Consider the following 18,646-nt stretch of genomic DNA (forward strand, 5'->3'; position numbering starts at 1 on the left):
CTTGCAACTTTGGCTCTCATCCCATTTTTCATATTGAATAGGAAACAGGAAGTCAGTTGCCAATTATAGAGCGTGAGCTACCAGGCGAAAGAACAGCCATCTCATATGGCAGGCTGTCAAAGGAATACATTCTACCTCAAAAAACCCCAGCTCAGAGAAGTTACTTCAGGAAAGACAAAACCTTGTTAGCTGATGGAGATCTAATAAACTCAAACATAGCCAATCAGGCCAAGCCCCACTTGTTACTCACATTAAGATACAGCTCTTCAACAAAACATCTCTTATCCTAATCTACTTCCTCAGAATTATTGTGAGGATAAAATCAAAGGATATACACTGAGACCTGCCCTAAGTCCTTGGGAAAGCAGTAAAAAGTACTAATTCCTCAACTTCATTAAAAACTTTATTTTCTTTTGAATCTGCATAACAATATTGGTTTTCCTCTGTTTTATATTTATGTTTTATTACTCTCAGGCCAAAATTATTTGAATATGTTTTGTTAGCTACGATAGCCATATAAATGCTCCAAGTGTGACAACTTTTCTCCAGGATTGAAGGCATGGGCAACACATAAAGCTGCCTTCTATTGAGTGGTCCATCTAACTTAGTACTGTCTAATCTGACTGGCAGCAGCTCTCCAGGGATTCAGGGAGGAAATTTTCCCAACGGTACCTGGAGATGCCAAAGACTGAACCTGGGACCTTCGGCACACAAAGCATGCACATTGAGCCATGGCCTTTCTCCGAAGTAAAGCAAGAAAGAAAAATAAAGTGGACTGGACATTTCTATGACATTACATAAGAACATAAGAAGAGCCATGCTGGATCAGACCAAGAATCCATCTTGTCCAGTATTCTGTTCACACAGTGGCCAACCAGCTGCCTGTGGGAGCCCACAAGCAGGACGTAAGTGCAACAGCACCCTCCTGCCTATGTTCCCCAGCAAATGGTGCACATGGGCTTACTGCCTTTGATACTGGAGACAGCATAAAGACTTACTGCCTCCGATACTGGAGGTAGCACATAGGCATCAGGACAAGTAGGCATTGACAGCCTTCTCCAGGAATTTGTCTAACCCCCTTTAAAAGCCATCCAAATTGGTGACCATCACTATGACTTGTGGTAGCAAATTCCATAGTTTGACTATGCACTGCGTGAAGTACTTCCTTTTATCTGTTCTGAATTTCCACCAATCAGCTTCATGGGATGGCCCCAGGTTCTAGAATTATGAGAGAGGGAGAAAAATGTCTCCCTATCTACATTCTCCAGACCATGCATAATTTGGTACACCTTTATCATGTCTCCCCTTACTCACCTTTTTTCCAAGCTAAATAATCCCAACTGTTGTGTTAACATCTCTAGCGTTAATACTGATGCTCCTGAATTTACTGAATGCCAAGACCACCCCCTCTGGATGACATCATATTCAGCATATGCATGTATTTACTTCACAAAGTAAAGGTATTTGCAACACTCCTGCATGCACTGTCCAGACAACAGCATCTGTGGAAGCAAATGGGAAGCTGGGTTCAAACAAAGCACTTACTGGGTGGAGTACACAAGCTAGGCTCATTGCCAGGAACAGAGAAACTCAATATTCAAGAAATTATGTCCACTCTTGCAAAGATGAAGCACAGAAACTGGAGCAGAGCCCAATGAATTGCTACCAATGTACTTATATTCAGCAGAAACAGAGCTGCATCGACTCCACCTAAAAGAAAATTAAAAATTCCCCACCCTCGCAATCCAACATCTGTGCCAAGAGCTCAATTTTGCAACCTTTGTAAATTAACCAAATTGAGCAAAATTACAATAACTGGAAATCTTGTTTAGCCATCCCCTGTCAGCCACTGTCAACACATATCTTCATAGCCATCAGGAACAGAAACCCATTTTTAAATGAAAGATTAGATTCTCAAGAAGCTGATTTCTGCACAGTAGCACAAATTACACACATTTGTGCTCTTGCAGAACCACAGGCTAAATTTAGACCTGAGAATAAATGCCCTGAGTACCAGTCTTGTCCATATCATATCAAGCATTTAAAATCCAGGCGCCCCCATTGCTAAAGGGGATTTAATGTTAAAAAATCAATAGGATCCTCACAGGCATGACCGTGGAACACACTGAGAAAGAACATATAAATGAATGAGGAAGAACAACATTTGTGAGCTCCAGATAAATAAGCTGTGCTTTGTGGGTTTGATTTTTGTGAATGCCCAGAGAGCTTCGGCTATTGGGTGCTATAGAAATGAAATGAATGAATGAATGAATGAATGAGATAGCAAGTAACATCCACTGACTCCTGCAGATCTGGATGCTATTATGACAGGATATCCTAGATCAACCTTTCCCAACTTGGTGCCCTCCAGATGTGTTGAACTATAGCTGCCATCATCCCAAGCCAGCATGGCTATTGGTCATTCTGTTTGAGGATGATGAGAGTTATAGTCCAATATATTTAGCTGGGGAAGGCTGATCTAGATAGACTGAAACTCTCCTTAAATCTTTACAGCATCAGACAAAAGACACTGCACAACCACTGCTGGGAAGTATTTCCTGATATTCAACTGATAGTGGACTTTCTGCGATCTCAGTCTGTTACTTCAGTAGCTGTTCCTTCTCCTCTATAGCAACCATCTGCAGCTGAAGCTATCATTCTATCTTCCAAAGCTATAAAAGCTACTCCCTTAGAAATCGGATGCCTAGGAATCAGAGTACTTTTTCATTCCTATTCAGGTCTTTGCAATCCAAAATGACATCTGCAACAGCATCACTTTGCTGACATGTTTAGGATGCATGAACCTTAATTTAAACAAAAGGAATACCAAAGCTTGCTACAGAAAATGCCAACTTCTTCAATAGGAATCATTATGCAAAAAAGAACAAATTTTCCCCTAAATATGTGTGCTTAATATGTGTTGCACCTTTTGGAGTAGTTCTTTACAGACGTTTGTGTGCAAAGTTATTTGCCAGAGGCAGCAATACATGACTGAGGAAGGAGCACTGGGTCATACAGAAAACATGGAAAACATCCTATGCATTTAATATTTTTCCCAAATGTGTAATATTTAACTCAGAAGTGAAATAATATTTTTTGTAGCTAACAGCGTGGGCTTTGAGCTGGGAAGTCCCCAGTTCCAACTTTGCCTCAGCAATGAACTCACAAGGTGGCCTTAGGGACATAGGAAGCTGCTTTATACTGAGTAAAACCACTGGTCCATCTAGTCCAGTATTGTCAACACTGACTGGCAGCAATGGTTCTCCAGGGTTTCAGGTGGGGGGTTTTCCAGCCCTACCTGGAGAAATCAGGGATTGAACCTGGGACCTTCTACATGAAAAGCAGGTGCTCTACCACTGAGCTATGGCCTTTCCCCATTTCCTTAGGCAATCAACTCTACTAGGACCACCACCCATCTAAAATATGGAGATGCAATGGGCACTAACATTATATTCTTTTCACTGCCAGGTCAAAACTGATTTTTTGCCCAGGATTTTAAGCTGGTTGATGTGAGCTGTCTATTTTATCTATTTCTTGCCTATTATTGCTGCAGTTGATTTTACTGTTTTATTGTATTAGGATTTTTACTACATTTTGCATATGGCCCTGGTTATGAGATGAAGGTCAGCATAAAGCTATTTTAATTAATAAATAATATAAATCAATAAATAAGTATGGGGACAATACTGCCCTACCCTGCAGGGCTGCTGTATATATGAAACTTTTTGAACACTGAAAAACAGGGGTATGCAGACTTCAGGCTTGTAGGTTCTAGGTTGTTTTTTTTACTTAGAATCCACCAAGTGAAAAACGGTGGCTGGGGGCAGAACCAGCTGCAAAATATTGGCTCAAGGGGTATTGCCAAATGCCTTCTGCACCCCATGAAGGATACGTTAACTGCACAAGTACAAACCTACATCTGCATTGCTGAAGATCATGGGTTCCAACACAAAACTAAAACTGGCCAACAGTGCCAATTAAATATCAATCATATCTTACGTGCAAGGACCACAGAAGCTGAAAGATAGCAATTAGCACTAGGCCAGCTCTTGTTATGCTATTGGGCCTAAGAAACCCTTGATGATCTACTGAAAAATCACACTGAGATCTCAAGAGGGAGGATTTTGCCTTGTTTTTTTATGCTCTGTTGACATCCCGTCTGGACTACTGTAATGCACTGTTTGTGGGACTGGCTTTGAAGACGATCCAGAAACTGCAACTGTACATAATGAATGAGGCTGCCCAGATATTGGTGGGAGCTGGGGAGTTGGCTCATGTGACACTGATACTCTGCCAGCTGCACTGGCTACCAGTGCATTTCCAAGCCCAATTTTAAGTGTTGGTTTTAACTTTTAAAGCCTTAAATGGGTTGGGCCCAAGTTACTTAAAGAACCACCTTCTCCCGTATCAACCTGCCCACACTTTGAGGTTATCAAGAGAGGCCCTTTTCACTTGCCTGCTCCAAACCTGGTTAGGCTGATGAGTACAAGAGAGAGGGCCTTATACGTGGTGGCCTCACATCTCATCAGTCCCCTTCTTTGCAGGTCTTCAGAAAAGCTCTGAAGACTCACCTGTTTTCACTGGCCTTAGGCTGCTGGTTTTTATGTGTAATATCTATTTCTGTTGGTCATCACTGTTTTTATGGAACTATTATTGAATATGTATTTATTGAATTGCTATTGTATTTGTTCTGTATGGGTTTTTTTTAATCTGGTACACTGCCTTGTGAAAGTTCCACCCTTAAATGAGACCTAGAGATAATTGAAAATGAATCTACATTCTGCCTGCTGCCACTGTAAAGCACTTATAGATGTTGTTAATTCGGTCCTGCCAAATTAACCCATGCTGTTTTATTATTACTATTACATGATTTAAAATTCTCCTCTAGATTGGGCCAGTCTGACATTTTAAGGAAGCTTTTAACATTCTAGTAGGAAGTTCTTCCAGCTCTCATTTGATCAAGGCTCCACAGGGCAGCCAGTGACACATTCACAGACACAACACATCTCGTTCTATAAAGACAGGGGCTGGCATCACTAGAAATGCCATCATCTTACGGTACCAGGAACATTTCCTCTTTAAAAACAAAACCTCTTCTTAAATTCAGTGACAGCATTGCATTCATTATTGAGGGAATTAAGGAGAGTTTGCTTTTAAGGCGCTGCATGTTATTTTAACTAATAACAGGAAATGTCTAAGCAAGAGGCCAGGCAGAGCACAGGCTCTGCAGGAGAGGTTGTGCTGGCAGCTGTTAACCTAACTCTGATTTAGTCCTGAACCTTGAAAAAATAAAATACAGTGATTATTTTCATGGGCAACTGAAGGCACCAATGGGAGTTTTTCTCCCCTAGTGAATAGTGGACATGCCTCTCCCCCACCCCCGCAATTACAATTAAAACAGCAGCGGGGATGACAAAGGGCTAAAGGCTCCCTCTCCCCAAACCATGACCCTGATTCGGCTCATGGACACCACCCTCAGCACCAGCAACAACTATCTTAATTCAATTTTGGAGTATCATTATATTGTATACTATTTTATAAAATTGCTAAATAAATATAAAAAATAATAGTAACCATCTATTGTCTCTCATTATGTTAATCTGAATGAACTATAATGATTAATATTAAAATTAGATCTTTCACTCATGGAATTAATAAACGGTATCTACTTTTTGCCAAACGTTTTCTGACTCTTTTACCCCCATCTCTCAGATGTATTATGTTACTTTCATCATTTCAGCAATATGCCATATTTTACTCAACCTTTGTTTTATGGAATGAATTTCATGTTCTCACCATTTAGCGGCTATGAGAATTCTGGCTGTTGTTAATAAATTCCAAATTAATTCGTAATGCGCTCTTTTTGTACCGAGTCTTTTAATAACTGAACAACATTACTTTTAGATCTAGAGCTATTGTAAACCCCAATATTAAACATTACATACTGAATTTCCCCCGCAAATAAAAAAAAAGTTTTAAAAAATTAGCACCGCTTTGCAGACCTCTCCAACACTGATCATTTGTATTTCTATACATTTTATATAAGCATGATCAGGTTAGGTATCAATGATATACTATTTTGTAAGGATTTTCCTTTTCGGACAAGGAGATAGTCAATATAAACTGCCAGATTTCATCCGATACTGGTTGACCAATCTTTAGTTCCCATTTAAAGAAGATACAAACGTGATCAATGCTTAGAGGGAACACTACTAGGAACTCCATGCAAACCCAGTAAAATCATAACAGCAAAAGCAAATCTAATCTAGGGTTAACTTCAATTTCAAGAAGGTCTAAAAACATGCATGGTTTTTAAAAAAAGGGAAAAAAAGAACCAGAATCTCTAGGCCACTGTCATGCACTGAAGCAGGATTAAGGGCACGATCCTATGCATGTTTAGACAGAGAAAAGGCCTGCTGGCTGGGGAATGCAATGGGAGTTGTAGGCCTTTTCTCTGTCTAAGCATGCATAGGATTGCGCCCTAAGAAAACTTTCTTCTTGAGAGGGCTCCACCCTAGTATCCTAGACAGGAATGCAAGTGAATTTCTGTATCTTTCTATTTGTTTTTATTGTATTTTGTGGTTTTAATCTGGAAGCCACCTTGGTCACCCTTTTTAGGGTGGAAAGGTGGAGTAGAAATTTTCTAGAATAAATACATATTTTTCTAGAATAAATACATAAAATATATTTTCCACTACTTAATACTCTTTCATTAGCACCGCAGCTGAGCAAATTCAAAACTGTACAATTCCATAAATTTATCCCTCTGAATTTCCACCATGTTTCCAAGGAGCTCAAGGTGGCACAGATGGGACGAGATGTTTTCATTTTATCCTCACTACAACCCTATAAATAGGTTCGGCTGACAGTTAGTGACTTGTCCAAGCTCACCCAATAAACTTTATGGCTGAATGCTTAATTGATCTCAGGTTTCCCAGTCCAAGCCCAACAATAAGACCATTAAATTACACTAGTGGTACCAAGATGCCCACCATTTTGCCATTAACAAAAAAGGAAACTCTGGAAAGAACGACATCTATGAGGAGGAACACCTTCTATTCTGACTAGTAATGAGTCTTCTGATTCTCAAACTCTTTACCAACCCTGCTACCAGAGATCCTTTTATCAGAGATGTGAATGACTGATCCTTGGCATTTCTGCATGCAAAGCATCTGCTCTGCCACTGAGCTTCCCCAAAATACTACCGCCAATGACGTTACATTGATATTCATTTGTTTATTCGTCAATTAAATCCCACCTTTTCTCCAAGGAGTTCAGGACAGCATACATGGCCCCCATTTAATCCTCACAACAACCCTGTGAAGTAGGCTAAACTGAGAGAGATGGTGACTGCCCCAAAATCACCCAGTGAGCTTCACAACTGAGTGGGGATTTGAACCCAGGTCTCCTCACTTCACTTTTAGTCTGACATTCTATGCATTACACCATATCTCTCTTTGCCCCAACTCCACCACGGGGGCCATTGTGCTGTTTCTGCTACAACTAGGAGGGTAGAGTCAGTCTACCACCTTCCCATGTGGTAGAGCACATGCCTTCCATACAGAAGCTCCCATATTCAATCCCTGGTGTCTCTAGTTAAAAGCACTAGGTTACATTTGATGGGAAAGACCCTTCTCTGCTTGAGACCCTGGAGAGCTGCTGCCTGCCAGAGTCAACAATACTGCAATAGATGGGCAAATAGTCTGACATAAGACATCTTCTTTTGTCCCTGTTGTTGTTCTCCTCTTGCTCCATGACTGCTATTCTCATTCCTGTCATTGACACTGGAAGCCGAAGTATTAAATGAGCTCCAGCAGGATCCAGGGCACTAGAACACATGCACACCCCTTCTCCCCACTCCAATTCCCAGGCAACAGGGGCACACGGGGGCCTAAGCAGAGGCTTAACGCATCGAAAGCCCCATTTTAGTGTAATTACCTCCCTCCTGAGCAGATTTAATGTTGTGTCCAGCCTCAACGTTTAGGCACAACATACATACTTTCAGGTCAAGCACCTGACCCACGTTGAAACTGGGAGAGTTCTATTCACAGAGGTACTCTAATCTCAGATGCACAGGGACTGGAGTGTCTACTGTTGCTACTTTGCAGCTGTCATCCCTTGTCTGTCCAGTAACTTTATATGCAACAGTTATTCAACTCACATCCTGTCCAGCGGTAGAGTCTGTGCTGAGCAATGCAGATGCGCCACAGACTGTGCACTGGGAATGTCACTCACTCGGGACAATGGGGTGGGGAGAAAATCCCCAAAAGTTTTTTACATGTATTGGAGGGGGAGGGTAGAAAGAGCTTAAAAAACAACTTCCCTTTGCCCTGTACAGCAGCAAGGTAGCCAACATTCAAACTGATCCATTTGATCTGAAATGTCCAATGACCTGCCCTGGTCCCTCCCACATGGGGATTTATTACCTGTTCACATAAGACAAATGGACAACAATTCAAAAGCTTGTTATGGATATACAGTGTGTGCTTTGTGGATTAGAAAACACAGCACACCATGAACAGCTGGCCCGGGTCCACAACAGAGAAACCTGCGACCACCAGAGCTGCAAAGCAAACCTCACCTCATGACCTGCCCTGGCAAGCCCAACTGCCAAGCATTCCAGAGCTTTAACTCCATCATTAAGACGCACACTGGAGGGGCCACTTCGCACTTTAAAGAGTCCTGCCCTACGAACAGAATCTCAGCAAGCGGGGCTCATAATGGCTAACTGGCCTATGCAAGCACAGTAGATATTCCTAGCCTCCGAAGCTATATCTTTAGAATATTGTCCTTCATTTAAAGACAACGACAGCAAATTTCTAGCCCTCAAAATTGCAATGAATGCAGTAGAGAATTTTTTCTCAATTATGTATTCAACACATTTATAAAGAAATGGATATAAACATCCCTGGCCATGATCATCCCCCTTTTTGCAGAAAGCTTTCCCAAGGACACAACACCCTGCCAACCCATTATGTGCGGTACCCCCCACCCCTCTCCTTGGTCCATCCAGTGACCCACTCCTACCTAGTCCCTTGTAGGGAGGAAACTCCTACAACAATGGTTGTCATTTTTAATAGAATATACCTGCTGAGGCTGGAATTTGAGGGGAAGAGTGGTGAAAGGAGGAGAAGGATCTTCTGAGCCATTCACCTTGTGCTATTTTTCTACTGAAAATCGTTGTTCCCACCCACCCATCCACCCACTCCTGAGCTGCTTTTAACCACCACTAGGAAAAGCTATACAGGACTTGAATCTTTTTCTCAGCTGGGATGAAAGCAGCTGGGAGGGCAGTTTCATCAGAAATATGCCACAAAGAGAAGTTTTTTTCTCCCATTGCGCTCTCAACTCCCCCTCCCAGTTGCAGCCTCAGCAACTGCATTCTGTTAATTTAAAAGAGAAAAGTCCCTGAAAACAATGACAGAACTACACACAGTGGGTGAGTTCACACGTTATGTGAAGCTACCCTGAGAATAAGCCACGGTGGGTTTGTTGCTTGCTGAACAACCCATGTTACTTCCGACAGACAATTGGGCACATTGCTTGGTGTGGCTTCTTTCCCTCTCAGTCCTCCAGCCAGCTCCCAGTGTCCTTCACATGGCAATTCCTCTTGTATCCTTGCTTCTACTGCAGGAAACTTTCCCGATCCCCCTCCGCTCTCCGATCACTACCCCTTTTCAGAGCACTTACTTCGCTCGCAACCTTTCCCCCACCCCCCCTTTTCAGTCCTTCAAAAGTACGTAAATGTTTTCATAATTTTTTCATATGCTCCCCTGCACACCGGGCCTGGGGAAGACAGGACCACTAAATGCTGCAAAACTAGAAGAGGGAAGTGTGTCCCATTTTGGCTTGCCTAGCCCATTCCTACATGCCCCGCACTGCCATGGCACAGCCGCATGAGGCCTGGGGATGCATATCAACGCTATGAGAAGCCTTCAACAACCTCCCCTCCACATGATTTCACTAGGAATAATTTTGTAGTGCCTGCATGATGCTTTACATTCCATGTATCAACTACAACAATCCTGTATGGCAGATCATTAATATTCCCTTTTTACAGATGGAAGTGTTGAGGCTTAAAGGATTAGCAATGTGCTGAAAGCTACTCTATAGGTTTATGGCTGAACAGGCAGGGGGAGGGAGTTGAATCCAGATCCAATCAAATATTGTATTTTAAAATGGTTATTTCAGAATTTATTAGTCAAATTCTCTGTCATCAGTATTGCTGTTTTGATGCTGTGCTATTGACTGATTCTGCTTATATCTGCTTTGGGTCTTTTTGGAAGAGAAAAATGTGGTAAGCCTTCTAAAAATACTTCGACCACAAAGTTTCTGTGCCAGATTGTACATCTTTATGTAGACTCCTTTTCCTAACAGGAAAAAATCAGCTGTAAATTGTATGAAACCAATCGCAACTCCCTCATTCCAGCTTGAGCCTTATCAGAGCAGGTGGAGTAATGTGGGGATTAATTTTCTCTGGACATTTTCAAGTGCAGTTCTGCCCAAGTGTGGCATCCAAAGCCTCCCTGCTTACCTTGTTGTTCAGTCGTTCAGTCGTGTCCGACTCTTTGCGACCCCATGGACCATAGCACGCCAGGCCTTCCTGTTCCCCGCTCTCTCCTGGAGCGTGCTCAAGTTCATATTCATTGCATCGGTGATGCTATCTAGCCATCTCATCCTCTGCCGTCCCCTTCTCCTTTGGCCTTCAGTCTTTCCCAGCATCAGGGTCTTTTCCAGAGAGTTTTCTCTTCGCATTTGGTGTCCAAAATATTCGAGCTTCAGCTTCAGTATCTGTCCTTCCAATGAGCACTCAGGGTTGATTTCCTTTAGGATGGACTGATTTGACCTCCTTGCAGTCCAGGGGACTTGTAAGAGTCTTCTCCAGCACCACAGTTCGAAAGCATCAATTCTTCGGCACTCAGCCTTCCTTATAGTCCAGCTCTCACAGCCATACTTTACTACTGGGAAAACCATAGCTTTCATTATGCGGACCTTTGTTGGCAAGGTGATGTGTCTGATTCTTACTATGCTGTCTAGGTTTGCCATAGCTTTCCTCCCTAGGAATGTCTTTTAATTTCATGGCTACAGTCACCGTCTGCGGTGATCTTGGAGCCCAAGAAAATAAAATCTGTCACTGCTTCCATTTCTTCCCTTTCCATATGCCAGGAAGTGATGGGGCCAGATGACATGATCTTCGTTTTTTTAATGTTGAGTTTCAAACCAGCTTTTGCACTCTCCACTTTCACCCTCAACAAGAGGCTTTTTAGATCCTCTTCACTTTCTGCCATTAAGGTGGTATCGTCTGCGTGTCTGAGGTTGTTGATAATTCTCCCGGCAATCTTAATTCCGACCTGTGATTCATCCAACCCGGCATTTCTCATGATGTACTCTGCATATAAGTTAAATAAGCAGGGCAACAATATGCAGCCTTGTCGTACTCGTTTCCCAATTTGGAACCAATCGGTTGTTCCATGTCTGGTTCTTACCGTTGCTTCTTGACCCTCATACAGGTTTCTCAGGAGACAGGTAAGGTGGTCTGGTACCCCCAACTTTTTCAGAATTTGCCACAGTTTGTTGCGATCCACACAATCAAAGGCTTTAGTGTAGTTAATGAAGCAGAAATAGACGTTTTTCTGGAATTCTCTTGCTTTCTCCATGATCCAGCGAATGTTGGTGATTTGATCTCTAGTTCCTCTGCGTCTTTGAAACCCAGCTTGTACTTCCGGTAGTTCTCAGTTCACATACTGCTGAAGCCTAGCTTGTAGGATTTTGAGCATCACTTTGCTGGCATGTGAAATAAGCGCAATTGTACGGTAGTTTGAACACTCTTTGGCATTGCCCTTCTTTGGAATTGGGATGTAAACTGACCTTTTCCAGTCTTGTGGCCACTGTTGAGTGTTCCAAATTTGTTGGCATATTGAGTGCAGCACTTTAACAGCATCGTCTTTTAGGATTTTAAATAGCTCAGCTGGAATACTGTCATCTTCGCTAGCTTTGTTGTTACTAATGCTTCCTAAGGCTCACTTGACTTCACTCTCGAGGATGTCCAGCTCAAGTTCAGTGACCGCAGTATCATGGCTATCAGGGACATTCAGATCTTTCCTGTATAGTTCTTCTGTGTATTCTTTCCACCTCTTCTTCATCTCATCTGCTTCTGTTAGTTCCCTGCTTGCTTTGTCCTTTATCATGCCCGTCTTTGCACAAAATGTTCCCTTGAGATCTCCGATTTTCTTGAAAAGATCTCTGGTCTTTCCCATTCTAGTCTTTCCCATTCTATTATTTTCTTCGATTTCTTTGTATTGTTCATTTAAGAAGGCCTTCTTGTCTCTCCTTGCTATTCTCTGGAACTCTGCATTCAGTTGGATATATTTTCCTCTTTCTCCCTTGCTTTTCGCTTCCCTTCTTTCCTCAGCTACTTGTAAAGCCTCATCAGACAGCCACTTGGCTTTCTTGCATTTCTTTTTCTTTGGGATGGATTTCGTTGCTGCCTCCTGAACAATGTTACGGACATCCGTCCATAGTTCCTCAGGCACTCTGTCTATCAGGTCTAATCCCTGAAATCTATTCCTCACCTCCACTGTATATTCATAAGGGATATGATTTAGGTCATACCTGAATGGTTTAGTGGTTTTCCCTACGTTCTTCAATTTAAGCCAAAATTTTGCAACAAGAAGCCACAGTAATCTGAGCCACAGTCAGCTGTATAGAGCTTCTCCATCTTTGGTTGCAAAGGACATCATCAATCTGATTTCGATATTGACCATCTGGTGATGTCCATGTGTAGAGTCGCCTCTTGTGCTGTTGGAAAAGAGTGTTTGCTATGATCAGCGTGTTCTCTTGACAAAACTCTATTAGCATTTGTCCTGCTTCATTTTGTACACCAAGGCCATGCTTGCCTGTTATCCCGGTGATTTCTTGACTTCCTACTTTAGCATTCCAATCCCCTATGCTGAAGAGGACATCTTTTTTTGGTGTTAGTTCTAGAAGGTGTTGTAGGTCTTCATAGAACCGATCAACCTCAGCTTCTTCGGCCTCAATGGTTGGGGCATAGACTTGAGTTACTGTGATGTTGAATGGTTTGCCTTGGATTCATATTGAGATCATTCTATCATTTTTGAGATTGTACCCCAGTACTGCTTTTCCCACCCTTTTATTGACTATGAGTGGTACTCCATTTCTTCTAAGGGATTCTTGCCCACAGTAGTAGATTCCTGGGTATATCACAACTTCAAGCTATCATATCTACATGGAAAAATTACAGCAGCTCTGTGCCTCTGCTGTCAAGGGGGAAGAGGGCTCAGGTTCTGCTAAGCTTCGAGCCAAACAAGGCAGAAAGCAGCTTCAGAACGGCCTTTCTGTCACAGCACATGAAATCAATATGCTACCTAGGGGTAACAGCATTGGCCCCATCGTCTCTTTGAAGAGATGGCTCTACATGAAGGCACTGGGTGGTCCCTAGTTGGTTTTTAATTGGTCTGTTGAAAGCTTTGGCAAAAGGAAGGTCAAATGCCTTCATAAACAGAGTACATGTGATACCATCCCAGGGCTACTTAAGCATCAGTCGAAGGCACAGAGAGTACACCTGCGCTATACAAAACCTTTATGTTTCATACCAGTGAGGTTTGGCATATGAAACGAGTCGGGGGAAGTTACATCTTGGCTGCTTTCTATAAAATGGGGTTAATATATAGGCTGTCAGTGTTTCTGAACTGAAAATACAGGGTGCAGCCCATTCATTGAGCCACATTCTCTTGTTGATGTTTTTAACAAGGCCTTTCTAATCTATTTATTTGTTTGTTTGTTTGTTTGTTTCATTTCTATACCACTCAATAGTTGAAGCTCTCTGGGCGGTTCACAACAATTAAAACCAAAAAGCACACAGTGAAACAATATAAAATATAAAAACATTAAAACCACAATATAACAATGCAGCCAGAATAAAACCTAGCAGCAATGCAGAGATTTCAAATACAGATTTAAAACAACAAAGCTAAAAGTCTAGAAATCCTATACACTGCAGCAGCAGTTGGGGGAATCTAAACCAGGGCAATTCATAAAGGATAAGCCTAAAAGGGAGCACAGAGACAAGGGGCCACAGCTGCAGAGACGTCCCACCCCAATGACAAACCATCATGGTAATAAGAAGCGAAGCAGAGAAGTGAATTAAGCACCCTACAAATTTAGCAACAGGACGAGCCCAGGGCACTTAACCCTTCCCCCTCCCCCACCTTGAATGATACTAAATAACTTTGCTTTCCAGGTAAGCAAACCCAATAAAGAAAAACAGCTATGAAAGTAGAACGCCAGCAGGGCTGTGGGGGGCATCCAATGTATTTAAGAGTGTCACATGTATGAGTATCTACCCATTAGTCAGATGTTGTGGGCATGCACTTGGTGCAGCGAGCTTCTAGCTCTCTGAGAACAAATTCAATCCCTTGAGGTCAAGATGGCCTGGAGAAGCTGAGAAAGGCAGAGAGGCCGGTGGACAAGGCCTTTGGGGACATGATGGCGGCATCCCCCTCCCAGGGTTATAGCTCCTGTGCTGTCACAGGGAATCAGGGTCTTGGAAAACGACATCACTTCCTCACCCTCCACCCCTCCCTGTATTCTGTCACTGTGCCAGGTGAGCTGCTGCTGTGCTAGAGTTCTCCAGTTTGGCCATATACTGCAAGAGTATATTGAAGAGTATTTCAGGAGGCCCTTACACACTTTACATAAGATGATTAGTAGCCCACTCTTCTTCAAGTCCCAGGCATGCAGGAACTGAGCTGTCAGAGGACCTGGGAATGAACAGGGTATCGTGTGAGGCATCAAAAAAGTTTCTGCTTGGCATCTGTTGTGTGGCTGCAACAGAGCATGGTAATTGCCTGGCCTGGCACAGAGGCAGCAGAGAGAGAGAGAGAGAGGGGTGGGCTCTGTTTGGCTCCTATTAGGATCTACTTAGAAACTGTTCTCTAACCATACACACAGTCTGAGGCCGCATGATTAGAGCCGAAATGTTTGAGCTCCAAAGAAGCGAAAGCATGGCTTTAAGTTAACATTATTTATCATTTGACAGATGCCTACAAAGAGTTATAAAGCAACAGGCTTTCATCAACCCATAATTACCTGCCCAAGTACGCAGTCACAGTGCTCATAAATGCAAATCAAAGGAATGATTATCTTCCTAACCCTCATGCACAAGCACTCACTGCAGGAGAGATACCAGTCCAGATGTACATTCATTTTGTTTTCTTTTTAGAGGGGTGAGGAGGGCGAGACTGGCACAATTCTAGCCAATTATGCTTGGCATGATGCAATATCACAGCACAAGTTAGTTGTAGGTTTTGTTAAAGATGAGCAGACCTAGGATCAGAATCATATACAAATGGGAGGGGCTATAGCTTGGTGGCAGAGCACACGCTTTGCATACAGAAAGTCCCATGTAGGGATGGTGCGGGCATCTTGGAAGGGGCTAGAGTCTGATGGACTCCCCCCCCGCAACTTGCCCCTCGAGACCCCGCTCACCAAGCCACTTCCTCCACCCACTGCGCTGCGCAAGCTGCTGGAGGGCTCAACAAGTAGCCAACGAGCATTGAAGGGCCGCCCGTCCCCTAGAGAGCTGCGATTATGTGCAAAATGGTGGCTGTTCCCTGTTCTACATAAGACTTCTTCTTGGAAAAGTAACCAAAGAAGAAAAAGGGGGTGGGAGATATAACTCCCTGAGAGTTTGATGGAATGGGACGAAATTGCACAGGTGGGGTGTCCTCATGGGGAGCCTTCGGATGCTGGAGTGGATAACTGCGCAATTTTGCTTCTTCATAGAAAAATGCACAGAATAGGAAAAAGGTGGTGGGAGCTATTATTCCCTGACTATTTGCTGGAATGTGGCGAAATTGTGCTGGGGGGTGGCTCTCATAGGGAACCTTCAGATGTTGTACTGGATAATTGCAGATTTTAGTTTCTTCATTCAAAAGGGAGAAGCTCTTCTCCTAGTTTCCCATTTTCCCCTATTCTCCACCATTTTGTGCATAATCACAGCTCAGTTCACCATGTCGGGACAGGTGCCCCTGCAGTGCTCGTCAGCTGCTCATCGAGCCCTCCAGCAGCTCGCTCAGTGAAGCAAGCAGGGGCAGGTGACGGAGGCAGCTTGGCGAGCAAACAACGAGTGCAGACAGAGGTGAGTCCATCCATCCCTAGTCCCAGGTTCAATCCCCGGCATCTCCAGGTAGGGCTGGAAAAACTCCTGCCTGAAACCCCGGAGAGCCGCTGCCAATCAGTGTCAACAATACTAGGCTAGATGGACCAATGGTGTGACTCAGAATAAAGCAGCTTCCTATGTTCCTAAATCACAGGGTAAGAAACAAAACCCAGCCGCAAATGTTGGAAATACAAATCCTTCATCAGACTGTCAGGTTAGATCTAGTGGATTTCAGCTATCAAGCAGGTTATATGTTGCCTACCCTCTAGTTAGGACGTGGTCTGAAAGCCAACAATGGGAAAGAAGAGCACTGGAGTGGGGGAGACAGGAAGGAAAAATATTTGGATGTGGTCCATATAAAGTCTAGGTAGTGTTCTGCCATATCTGTAATACTAAAACACCCTCACTAGGGAGCAAGATCCCGCTGACTTACTGTTGAGGAAACATTGCATAGGATTATGCTGGACATCTCCAGATCACAGTCCTGTCCATCTCTAAGGTTGTAGGCTGCAGCTGTTGCATAATTTTTTATTTAATTTAATAAATTTATATCCCACCTTCCAGGGCAAAAAACAAAACCTGCCAAGGTGGCCATAACATCTCATGTCCCCTGCAATGCCTCTAACAGGTGGAGCAGCCCCCACTTTCACGGAGAGTTTCTTTGCCATCAGCAGCAACACTTGCTCGGTGTTGTTCACATCTACCACAACTAATGCTTGAACCAAGCTATTAAGACAGGCTCCTGCCTCTGTCATCCCCCCTACCCAGCCCCTTGGATTAAACCCAGATAAGGAGATTCTTCCAGGAAGAACAAAGCCAGGTCTTGGAGGAAAGGTGCGGCTTCTGGAAGGAAGAAGGGGAGGGAAATGTGTCATTTAATAGAGAGGGGAATGTGTGTGTGGGGGGGGGAAGCAATGGCTGAGTTCATTTCCTTATCAGAGCTCTAATCTGATAAACTAGGTGGTGATCGGAATTTCAAAAGCTGCTTGTTGAACAAATAATGGAAGTGCCTCTTTGTGAGCTGATTAGCTCCAGGGAAGCGGGGGTGTCCACATTGTATATGTGTCACTGGATGTGTTTGTGGAAAAGTTCCAGCAACTAAAATATTGATGGAAGGAAGGAGACACATGAGGCACTAGGAGAGAACAGAGAATTGAGTAAGATACAATTTCTCTCAATGAGCTGCTGCATAGTACTATTACCCACAGAATGTGTCCATGTTCCTTTTGGTGTGCTGTAGTTATAGAACATTTTTTTGAAAAAAAAAAAATTATTTAATTGCATTTATACCCCGCCTTTTTCCTCTTGCAAGGAACCCAAGGCAGCTTACATTATCCTCCTCCTCTCCATTTTATCCTCACAACAACAACCCTGTGAGGTGGGTTGGGCTGAGAGTGTGTGACTGGCCCAAAGTCACCCAGTGAGCTTCCATGGCCGAGTGGGGACTAGAACCCGGATCTCCCGGCTCCTTGCTAGCTACTTGCATGCAGATGTTCATTTAAAATATCTTTGAAGCTTGCCAGGAAATTGCCTTGCTTGCAAGCCTCAGCCTGTTCCTAGGCAGCTATGTAGTGAAGGTCTTCAGAACAGGAGCCCACTTACAGCAACTTAAGTCAGAATTAACAACAAAGAGTCTTGTGGCACCTTAAGGACTAACAATTTTATTGTGTCATAAGCTTCCATAGACTATAGTCCACTTTATCTGTTCTCCTTGGACAAAATCTATTATGCCCTTCCATTGTTAAAACAGCGCTCGCCCAACTAGCCATGTTGGTCTAATCACACACAAAACATACCCACAATACTTCTACAGTTCAGCTGACCCCCTGCCAAATCACCTCATGACCACATCACAATTTGCAAATGAAAAATTAGCCACTTGTTTAAAATTGATTAAGAGGCAACCCTATGTGACGTTATTGCTTTTGGTGAATCAATTTTCCATGACCCCAAATTGACAGGATTTTGCTAAACCAGATGTCAAGCTGTATTCACTGTAACTAATTGAAAGGGTTGGTAATGAGGCATTTCAGCAGCTATCCTTGGTAGGAAGTTAAGCCAACAATATTTAATTCTTGTATTAACTATGCCCTTAAAGGTCTCTAGGATTTTCAACACAATCTATTAATGTATTTCATTATTGAAGGAAAACAAACAGGTTATACATTTTAGGTGGTTTCTATAGTAAGCCTGAAGCAAATTTTTAGTACAAAATTTGAATCATTTTTAACAAGAGTTCTAAACAAGGTCAATCTATTCCAGTGTTCAGAAAACCTGTGTGTATACATACACTTCACAAAGGTTTATCAAGGTACACTTGACACAAATAGAGCACTGGTCTTCAACTGGTGGGCCAGGACCTACTACCCTCCCCCACACCTGAAAAAGGCTAAAGTATTTGGGATTTTTTAACTTTAGAAATGAAGACCACTGCAATTTCCCATTGTTGTTGCTGCTGCTGTTATT

The 18,646-nt window shown here is 43.0% G+C and overlaps 1 protein-coding gene across 2 annotated transcripts in view; it reads right to left on the reverse strand.

Annotated features, from left to right (window-relative positions):
• Positions 1 to 18,646, reverse strand: part of LAMA5 (laminin subunit alpha 5) — a 246,893-nt gene that overhangs the window by 185,624 nt on the left and 42,623 nt on the right. The gene's annotated exons all lie outside the window — the stretch shown is intronic.

The sequence above is a fragment of the Heloderma suspectum genome, chromosome 4, assembly GCF_057233095.1.
Source record: "Heloderma suspectum isolate Gila_16-S chromosome 4, 16-S_ref, whole genome shotgun sequence".
NCBI classification, from domain to species: Eukaryota; Metazoa; Chordata; class Lepidosauria; order Squamata; family Helodermatidae; genus Heloderma; species Heloderma suspectum.